We start from the raw sequence: 10,842 nt of genomic DNA, 5'->3' as shown, positions 1-10,842 counted from the left end.
TTAGTAGTTTTGATCTGGACTAAGGTTAATTAACAGATTTATGCAAAAAGATTTGAAAAAAATATATTAATCTGGTGCATTTTACCGCAGTTTAATTCAGTGGATGTTTTCATCCCTAACAAAACAAAAGGGTAGTAAATTTGCCCAGTGTGTACTGTTGTTGTTTTTTTTATTTATTTAAAGATTTTTTCTCAAAATGTGTGTCAAAATAAGAATTGTCACCAAAAATCAATTTGTTAGCTGAAACACAGAAAAAGCTAAGGCCAAATTAAGACTTAAAATCCCCCCAGAGTGGATGAAAACATCCCCAACAGCACATACTGTAAGGGTTAAACAACCAGATGATGATTTCTCTAAACTTTCCCTTAATTTGTGAAAACATCTTGAATATTTTTTTAGAATCTTTGGAAAAACAAGCGCAAATTCATATTGTTTAAGACTCAAATGAAATGCACTGTAATTCATGAATAGATCTTTTGAGTTGATTGTCATCTCTTATACTGCAAAGTGTAGCACTCCTGATTTTCCATGGACACTGAAAGTAAGTTGAAAATGAATGTAGAGCAGCCTGAAAACAGCCACATGTCCGGCTGCTTGTAAGAAGGAAAGAATAGATCTCAAAGGGCTTTCATGTCTGGTGGAAATGTCAAAGAGCACAATAAAAATGGTTTTATTTCTTAAAGAATAAATACTTTTTTTCTCAAAGACATATTGTGCCTCAAGCGGCGTTCAGCCGTGGAGCTTAAGGTAAGTCTCCTGTTGTGTTTTTGTGGGAAAAGCACAGACAAGTTGAGGTGGGCTGAAATGTAATAGCATGTCCTATAAGAAACTGGCTGTTTGGGTCTCAGACACTGAAGATGGCAACTGATATTATTAAAGGGTTCCAAAAATCTGCACTCAAAATCTTGGATTTAGGCAAGGCAAGTGTATTTATAAAACACATTTCATACACAGTGGCAATTCAAAGTGCTTTACATAAACAGGAATAAATGAGACAAGTATAAATAAAATAGAAAAAAATAATATAAAAACAGATGAAAACAGCATCAAGATCGTTTTTCCATATTCCAAAACACTGGTGTATCATATTTTCTCATTTTACTCTGGGACTTCTCCATCCTGGTGATCCATTCTTTCTTCTGGAAGTAAATAGCACAGCCCCTGATTTCTACCCCCTCCCAGGAGTCGATCGCTTTAGCTAGCCAAACGTAATAAAAGGTATTGACCTCAGCCAGATGCCAGGGACTTGGATTTAAAATCAAAAGTGAATGGATCGCAGAATGAAAGTCAGATTTGAATGAGAAACACAATACAGTGGTTTCTAATTTGGGTATAATATTGACAAACACTGTAAAAAATTGATGGGTTCCACACAATTGATTTGTGCTGAGACAACATGGAAGGATTAGGTTAACTTATTAGTTTTTACAAATTTAAAATAAAACAATTTAGTTGTCCCAAAAAAAAAACTCAAGAATTGTGTTGTTTCAGCTCATTTTAATGTAAATCCAACCTTGGGTTAAATTCTTTAATTACAGTATGGATTTGAGTCCATATTTTTTTCCAAAATTGCAGCATTTTTTGAGTAAACATTTAGGATTTTGCACAAAATAAGTAAAATATTTGTCAAATAAGTAAAATATAAAATAAAAAATAAATAAGTAAAATCTAATGTCACAACATAAAGGGCTCTATTTTAACAACTTTTAAAGTCTAAAGGGCAGGGCGCAAAAGCATTAAGGCCGTGTCCAAATCCACTTTTGCTATTTTAAGGATGGAAAAACACGCTCTGCGCCCCGGCACATGGTTTAACAGGGTTGAGCTTAATCTCCCAATGATTTCTGGGTGTGTTTTGAAAATAAACCAATCAGAATCTCATCTCCTTTAAGAGTCAGTTGCATCGCGCCATGGCGCATTTTCCATTTACATGGTGGACTTTGTAAGTGGAACAACTGAACACTTCACTAGTGAGAAAACAGTAAACAGACCAGCAGGAGGATAAAGAACTAGCCTTCTCCAATCGGCCTTTACTTTCACTTTTACTCTTTTGTGGAGTAAGAAAAGGTGGAAACTCACTCCACTGAAGACATCCATTAGCCTACATAATTAATTTCATTTGTTAAGTGCAAAGATTTGTATCAAAACTATTTCTAAATTCAGTTCTTATTTCTAGCAAACGAATAAATGAGCTATATCCAATGAGTTAATGAGTTATATCCAAACACAAATCCTATGCCCCATATGGTCCAAAACCTGACAGGTGGACAAATCTGAGCTTGTTTTTAATAAAACAAATATAAATATGCATATAACAAATAATACCGCTATTAATAATAATAATAATAATAATAATAATAATAACATTACACAAAAGCAAGTTGTCATGAATAAACTGAAAAAAGCCCCCTAAGATGAAGGCATGGAGGTAGTGGTTTTTATATTTATGTAGAAAATAATAATTTGTGTAATTCCTTTCATTTAAAAAGTGGCGGAAAACGGGAAAATTAGGGTTGTGTTGTGTCTGAAAGTAGCAACACGTCGGGGCAAACTCGTCTTAGCCTTATTGCGCAGGGTGTATGATAGGGCCCAAAATCTTTCTCAAAACTGTGGTACTATAAATTATAGTGAAAATAATTAAATAAAAATAGATATAAAATAAAGTAATTATAATAAATAAAAAATATAAGCATTTTTACTATAGAGATCTCAGGCTTCCTCTGGATTCAGACCAACTGAAAACTCAAATCTTATATAAACTTACCATCCATAAGGTCATATGAAGATTGATTAAATTAGCAATGCCCAAAAAAGTCTACTATAATTAAGTTCTTGTGCATTCTTTTTTTCCTCCCACCAAAACAGTCCATTATAAAAAAAGGGTAAAAATTTGGAGACAGTTCAACAGATTATTAATTGTGGGCAAACGTCTATAAAAGCTAAAGTACACTTATTTATTTTTAAGCACACTACAATTTTATTCATTTTTTTATTTTTACATTGACTAAATTAATCAGCGATTAGTTGGCTTTATATTTAAAGTGAGTAAACTGTTGGATTATAATGATCAAGTTACAAAGGGTTTTCACACTTTAAGTAAAGTCAACTTGTCTCCTTTAAAGCAACGGATTGACTCACTACTTTTTTTTTTTAAATAACCAATCAATCTTTGCAGGGTGTTATTCCAAGAAAAATTCTAAAAATGCCTCAGATTGAGCTTTACCCCTTGAATGTCACCCCAATTTTTGAGTTCAAAGGACTGAAAATGTATTGTGGGGTTGGCAAAATTCATGTACTTTACCCATAAAAAGCTAAAACTATACTTGAGTATTAGACACAACAGCTGCATGTTTAGCAAACCTTGAAGTAATAATATGCCATGAAGACAGTACATAATATTTTACTAGATATTTTTCAAGATACTAGTAATCAGCTTAGTGACATTTAAAGGCTATAGGTTAATTATTTTAAATAGGCAAGTTAGGGGAATTAGGCAAGGCTGTGCTATACAAGGCAAGTCATTGCCTAACAATGGTTTGTTCTGTAGACAATCAGACAAAAAACTGATTAAGTTGGCTAATAATATTGACCTTAAAATGGTTAAAAAAATGTAAAGCTCCTTTTATTCTAGCCAAAATGAAACAAATAAGACTTTCTCCAGAAGAAAAAATATTATAGGAAATACTGTGGAAAAATCTTGCTCTGTTAATCATCATTTAGGGAATATTTGAAAAAGGAAAAAAATCTAAAGGAGGGCTAATAACTTTTGACTTCATCTGTATACTTTATAGTGTAGATAATGTACAAATAAAGACTACACATCTGTAAAGCCCAAATGACAAATGATCATACACCTTTATTCAAATATAATCACATTTGCAGGCATTTGGGGGATTTCACTATAGAGTGCATTTTGGGGTCTGTTTTCACTCCTGTAATTGGTATGACTCTGAGAAGATCAGATCTCCAAAAACACATTTATAGCTTTTATAGCTTTGAAAGAAAAGTGTAAATGCAAAAAAGTAGCACTTTAAAGGACGTGAAACGCATCTTTCCAAAAAGCATGAATTATGTAAATGAGGCACCTGTAAGTGTGGAGTGTAAAATGAAAGTGAAAATCTGCTTTGATGGAGATGACGGGACAGCATTCACTACAGAGGCTGACCGAAAGCTGATGTCACTCAGAACAGGTCCTGTCAACCCTGCACTGCCTTCATCACCTCTGATGGAGTGATGGAGCTTTTTTTAACGCACTTTTGACTGTCGTGTGTGAAAAGCATAGCAGCTCTGCTATAGTGCACCTGAAAGCCACTGCTGTCTTACATTAAAAGTCTATGAACCTCTCTTCTAAATCAAGTTATAAAACAGCAACATTTTTGTGTGGAAAGTGAACTATTTCAGTTATTATATTTTATATTAATAGTTATATTATATATTTATATTTTTAAATATAAAGTTGAAGTCAGAATTATTAGCCCCCCTTTGATTTTTATTTCTTTTTTCAATATTTCCCAAATTATGTTTGACAGAGCAAGAACATTTTTACAGTTTGTCTGATAATATTTTTTCCTCTTGAGAAAGTCTTATTTGTTTTATTTCGGCTAGAATGAAATCACCTTTACATTTAAAAAAAAAAAAAAAACATTTTAAGGTCAATATTATTAGCCCCTTTAAGCTATATATTTTTTTGATATTTTTTCTACAGAACAAACCATCATTATACAATAACTTGCTTAATTACCCTAACCTGCCTAGTTAACCTAATTAACCTAGTTAAGACTTTAAATGTCACTTTAAGCTATATAGAAGTGTCTTGAAAATATCTAGTAAAATATTATTTACTGTCATCATGGTAAAGATAAAATAAATCAGTTATTAGAGATGAGTTATTAAAACTATTATGTTCAGAAATGTGTTGAAAAAATCTTCTCTCTGTTAAACAGAAATTGGGCAAAAAATAAACAGGGGGGGCTAATAATTCTGACTTTAACTGTATATCAGTTTAATTATTGTTTCCTGAAAATCTTCAATGTTCTCAAAAAAATTATTTTAAAGTAACATCTATATTTTTGTATTTATTTCTCAATATTTTTCTCACTATTTTTTCACGTGGATAACAGTTCAGTTCAATCAGCATCCTGCAATTTTATACAAAAAAATGTATATCTGAAAAGATAAGACTGTTTTAAACTTATTTTCACCAGTATTAATGTGGAAAAATGCAGCAAAAAGTAGCATTGTGAAACATTACAATTTAAAGGAACTGTTTCTATGTAAATCCAGTGCTGTGAATTTCAGATTTGCCTTCAGTATGGGTATGGCACAAAACAGACATTCAAACCTCTTCAACATCTTTTAATGATAAAACAAATCTATGAATTACAACCAGAAAATCATTCCGATATGCTAATTTGGTTTCATTATCCTTTTCAAAATATTCTTGTGAAAATCTAAAATCATGGTACATGTTTCAAGATACTTTGACGCATAAAGTTCAATTGAACAGCATTTTTTTCATCAGTCATATTTCTGTGTGTTGGCCAAAATATATAAAAAATATTAGCCCAAAAAAGATTAGCTCTCGTGTGAAATATTTATATGTTATATTTAACAGAGCAAGGGAATGTTCATAGTATTTCCAATAATATTTTTTTCTTCCGGAGAAAGTCTTATATGTTTTAATAAAATTTTTACAATTTTTAAAAACCATTTTAAGGTCAATATTATTATTTTTTCAATTGGCAGGAACAAACCATTCTTATATAATGCCTTCCTTTATTACCCTAAACTGCCTAGTTAACTTAATTAATCTAGTTAACCCATTAAATTGCACTTTAAGCTGAATACTAGCATCCAGAAAAATATAGTAAAATATTATGTACTGTCTTCATAGCAAAGAAATCTGTTAATAGAAATTTGTAAAACTATTATATCTATAAATGAGGTGAAAAAGTCTTCTCTCCTTTAAACCGAACTTGGGGGAAAATATAAATAATATTAATAATTCCTACTGTATGTGATTTCAGATATTAGACTTGGTCAAACAGCCTGTGAAGTTCACTAAAGTTCAGGTAATCAGAATCTACCCATGTATTGCGCGTTGTTCAACAAATGATACACAACATTGCTCTTGAACTACAAGGATCCACTTAAACGCAAGCCTCTCCCAAAAGCTTTCCGTATCCCACAACCATAAGAGTGTCCGTCATTTGTTTAGGAGTAAAACTGCTCCATTATCTGACAATTAAAGGCTGTATCCATTAAATAAAATCAGGCTCTCGACGTCTGAAAGAGCAAATATACATGGCTATATATATATATATATTCTGAAAGCCGGCAGTCAGGACTGATAAAGATGTCTTTTTAACAATATGCTGTGAGAGACGGTGACCTTTCGCCACTCGTTACTGCTTGCAGTAGGAGTTCACATCATGGGGTTCAGTGAGACTCCATCCAGTAATCAGCACCTAATTACAGTCTGCGCTCTCCATCAGCCTGCGCTTATAACACCAGCAGAGCCCCAGGAAAGAGTGTTTGCTTAATCTGTGTGGGAATAATATAACCTCAAAGTCTGCGCTGACAGTTTATTCCTGTCCCGTGCCCTCTTTCATCCATTGCTGTTAGCGCATTTTCTCCAGTTAAAAGGATACACTCGAAAAATGATTGTTGCTGCTTGTTTAAACTACTTATTTCTACTAATTCTTGAGATTCTTGAGATAATTCTAACTACTAATTCTTGAGATTTCAGTCTTATTTGTTTTATTTTGGCTAGAATAAAAGCGGTTTTATATATTTAAAACTACTTTAATGTTAATATTATTAGCCATATTAAGCTTTATATTTTTTCTGATTGTCTACAGAACAAATATACAATGAATACAATGAATTAATACAATTCTTAAAGGTTTTTTGGGACAACTTAATTGTTTTATGTTCAATTCACTTACATTTGTAAAAACACTTAAGCATGAAGGGATTGTGTGGAATCCAGCATTTTTACAGTCTACATTTACTCACACTCAAGTGGTTAAAAACTTTCACAAATTTCTGTCTTCTGCTGAACACAAAACAAGACAGTATGAATGTTGGAAAAAAAAGCAGCCATGTCACTGAAAAAAATGATTCAAAGACCAATCATCATTAGATTTATTAAAAAAATTAAGTTAAGAGATTGTAAACAATTAATGGGCTGAATTTAAACAACCAAATTAAGTTAAACATTACTAAATTTAATTTGTTTGTTTAAATTCAACACAAATAAATGTCCAACAATTTTGCAGGCATTTTTTTTTCAGTGTAGCAGGAACAGAGAATACTACAGAAGTCAATTGATGTTTTATTCCCTACATTCTTCACTATAATCTTTGTGCTCAACAAAGCGAAACATAAAAACCTCAAGAATTGTGTTGGTTCGACTCATTTTAATTAAGTTTGAACCAATCCGTTATGAAACATGCGATGATTTGCACAGTTCTGGAGGGTGAGGCGAGTATCATTAAAGCATTATTTTCATTTTTAATAACCAATTCATTAAATGAGCGTGTTAAATCAAATTTTAGAAATTGAGTTCACCCAAAAAAGGAAAAATTCTGGCATTGTTTACTTATCCTGAACTTGTTTCAAATTTTGTTGAACAAAGAAACCCTCAAAGAAATATAATTGTGTTGGTTGTTCAAACTACTTATTTAAAATGAGCTGAAACAACACAATTCTTAAGTTTTTTTGGGACAACTATATTATTATATGTTCAATTAATTTATGTTAAATTTGCAAAAACAACTAAGTTAACTTAATTGATTTGTGTTGGGACAACATGAAGGAATTGTGTGGAATCCAGCAGTTTTCACAGTGATGTTACAGTGAAGAACCTAGAGAATAAAAACATCAATTGACTTCTGTAGTATTTTCTGTTCCTACCATGGCTGCTTTTTCCAGCATTCTACATACTAGTACTTCATACTTTATTTAGCTATCAATTTAACATGCTGATTTAATAAATTGGTTATAAAAATTTTAATAATGCATTAATGATACTCACTTAACCCTCCAAAACTGCAAATCATCTCATATTTCATAGCTGTTTGCATGGTTAAGAAGAGAATTGTTGCATAGCTCAGATCTCACATCTGTGTTTACTTTCCCAATGAATCTGCATTTTAAATGAACCAGGTGAAAGAATGATTCAATGGGCCATTCATATAAAGAGTTTACTCCATTCATGAATCAATCAGTCGTTTGAATGAACTGAATGCATAAACAACTTGATGAATCACTAATCACTGAATCACTAGACTTTTAATGGGTCTGTCAATCGATTACATCTCAAATCTAATTAATTACACAATGTAGCAATTAATAAATCGCATTTTACATCTGAATAAGATATTATCCTCCAAAGAAATCTTATTTTCTGTAATTATTGTGTTAAATGCACAAAGCATCAAGTACAAATTTAAAGAAAAATATTGATTTTACTAAACTTAATACACATAAATTTTGGCTATTTTTTTTCTCTAAATTTCCATGAGGTATTTACTAATATTTAGACTATTTTTTTTGCAACACCAAAGAAAATTGTTTCCAACAACCTTTCAAAACATGTTTGGTAAAAAAAAAAGCAAAGTGAGTAAATTATAAACTGAAATGAAATGAACTTTTAAACGAACGATAACCTGACTTAAAATACATATTTCTATACATATATGTACACGCTTTAATTCAAAACTACTATTCTTAATACATCACATTATACTACATTATTTACTAGTAACCTTTTCAATACAGCTTTAAAGCATGGGTCTCAAACTCGATTCCTGGAGGGCCGCAGCTCTGCACAGTTTTGATCCAACTAATCAAGGTGTTCAAGACTACTTGAGACTAATAAGCAGGTGTCCTTTGGAGGTGGTTGGAGCTAAAATCTGCAGAGCTGCGGCCCTCCAGGAATCAAGTTTGGGACCACTGCTTTACAGGGATTGTTCACACAAAAAAAATTTAATTCATTCATTATTTACTTGTTACTTGTCAAAAACATGTTTGAGTTCCTGTTCTAACTGTATATTAAGTTGCCTTAGCGAATATGCACTTACACTGAAATTAATAATTTGTTACAATTAACTTATTGTGTAAATATGTGTAGTTATGCTTGATTGAATACCTGCATGTAATTGATTTCTGTAATTACATTTGCAATTACTGTTGCATTTGCAATCCATCCCTTACACTTTAACCCACCCTTAAACCAACCCATACCACCAAACCTGTCCCTAACCCTACCTGTATCCCACCTTAAAGAGCCCCTATTATGAATTAAAAAAAGTCATATTTTGGTTTCGGGGGTCTCCAACAACAGGTTGATATGCATGCAAGGTCAAAAAAAACTTTCATTGTTTTATAATAAGCATTTATTTTTACCTAATTATTCCAATGATTCCCATATGAACCGTTCAGTGATTCATTTGTTCCCAAACCCCTCCTTAGCACGAAGCTAATCTGCACTGATTGGACCGATGACCCAGTCTGTTTTGATTGGTCATCTGGGCTCAGTGCGAGACAGAAAGAAACGCCCAACATGGCTATGAAGTAGCAGAGAGTATGTGAGAGCCCAATACAGTAACGCAATAAAGCAATGCAGTTAAACACCAGCATATTACTCTACTCTTAGCGTTAACCCCAAGTAATTACAACGACACACATTCAGTATTAACCCACACAGCAGCAAAAATCAGTAAGAAGCACACGTCACATTTTCAACATGGTTTTGGACACAATATGTGAATAGTGATTACAGGACGTGCAAAGCGATTACAAGTTACAACACACAATTAAGCACATATTTTGCAAACTACACAAAATGAGGCAACAATTTTAATGACACTTGCATGTTATGATCCAGAGGAAGAAGAAACTGGTCCATATGAACTGTAACAGTCACTGACAAAGTCCCATACATAATAGCCTCTGCTACTCCTTCCTTTAATAGCAAACGGCTGGCAAATCCCGCGCTGCAGCGTAGGTTATTGTATCAAAAATCGGAAAAATGACAGGAACAAACACAGCACTTGGCACTAGGTTGGCTATACTGTGGTGTTGTTGTGAAAATGAACTTTAATCCTTTATTCCCCGCAGCCGAATCTCCATCTGTCAGTGATCGCCATCTTCGCTTCATGATCAGTCCCGTGATCCCCCACGCTCCGCTAGTGTCTGAAGGGAAAGATGCGTTGACGTTTTACCGGATCTGGAACTACATATTTGGTGATGACTGTATCGAAGTTGACGCGTTCAAGCAAAAGATCCGAACCCAACCCGATTCGTTTATTCGACTCTGCGTCGACTATTTCATTAAAGAATCAATAGTTTTAAACACGGTGCACTTTCAGATGTAAACCTCAGCTGGATGTTTTCATGCTGTTACACACTACATGGAAGGTCATTTTCAAAAACCCATAACAGGGTCTCTTTAAGAGCACCAGACGTGTTCTACAATACATTATGAACACATTACATTGTACATTGTATTTCTATTTTGCTGTACAAACACAGTAGTTAAGGCCACCTAATAAAAAGTGGGACAGAATTTCTTTCTTCTGTTGAACGCAAAAGAAGATATTTTAATTTAAAAAGCAGCAGCCACTGACATACATACTATGGTTTGTACCTACAATGATTGTTAATGGCTGCTTTTCACCAACATTCTTCAAAATATCTTCTTTCCTTTTCAACAGAGAAAGAAATTCATTAAAGTTTAGAACCACCCAAGTGTGAGTAAATGCTGAGTAAACTTTCAATTTTGGGTGAACTGTCCCTTTAAGGGTGACTGATCTGCAGAGGGTTTATCTACAGATCTGA

Source organism: Danio aesculapii, chromosome 1 (assembly GCF_903798145.1).
Source record: "Danio aesculapii chromosome 1, fDanAes4.1, whole genome shotgun sequence".
NCBI classification, from domain to species: Eukaryota; Metazoa; Chordata; class Actinopteri; order Cypriniformes; family Danionidae; genus Danio; species Danio aesculapii.
This window is presented reverse-complemented; position numbering follows the sequence as displayed.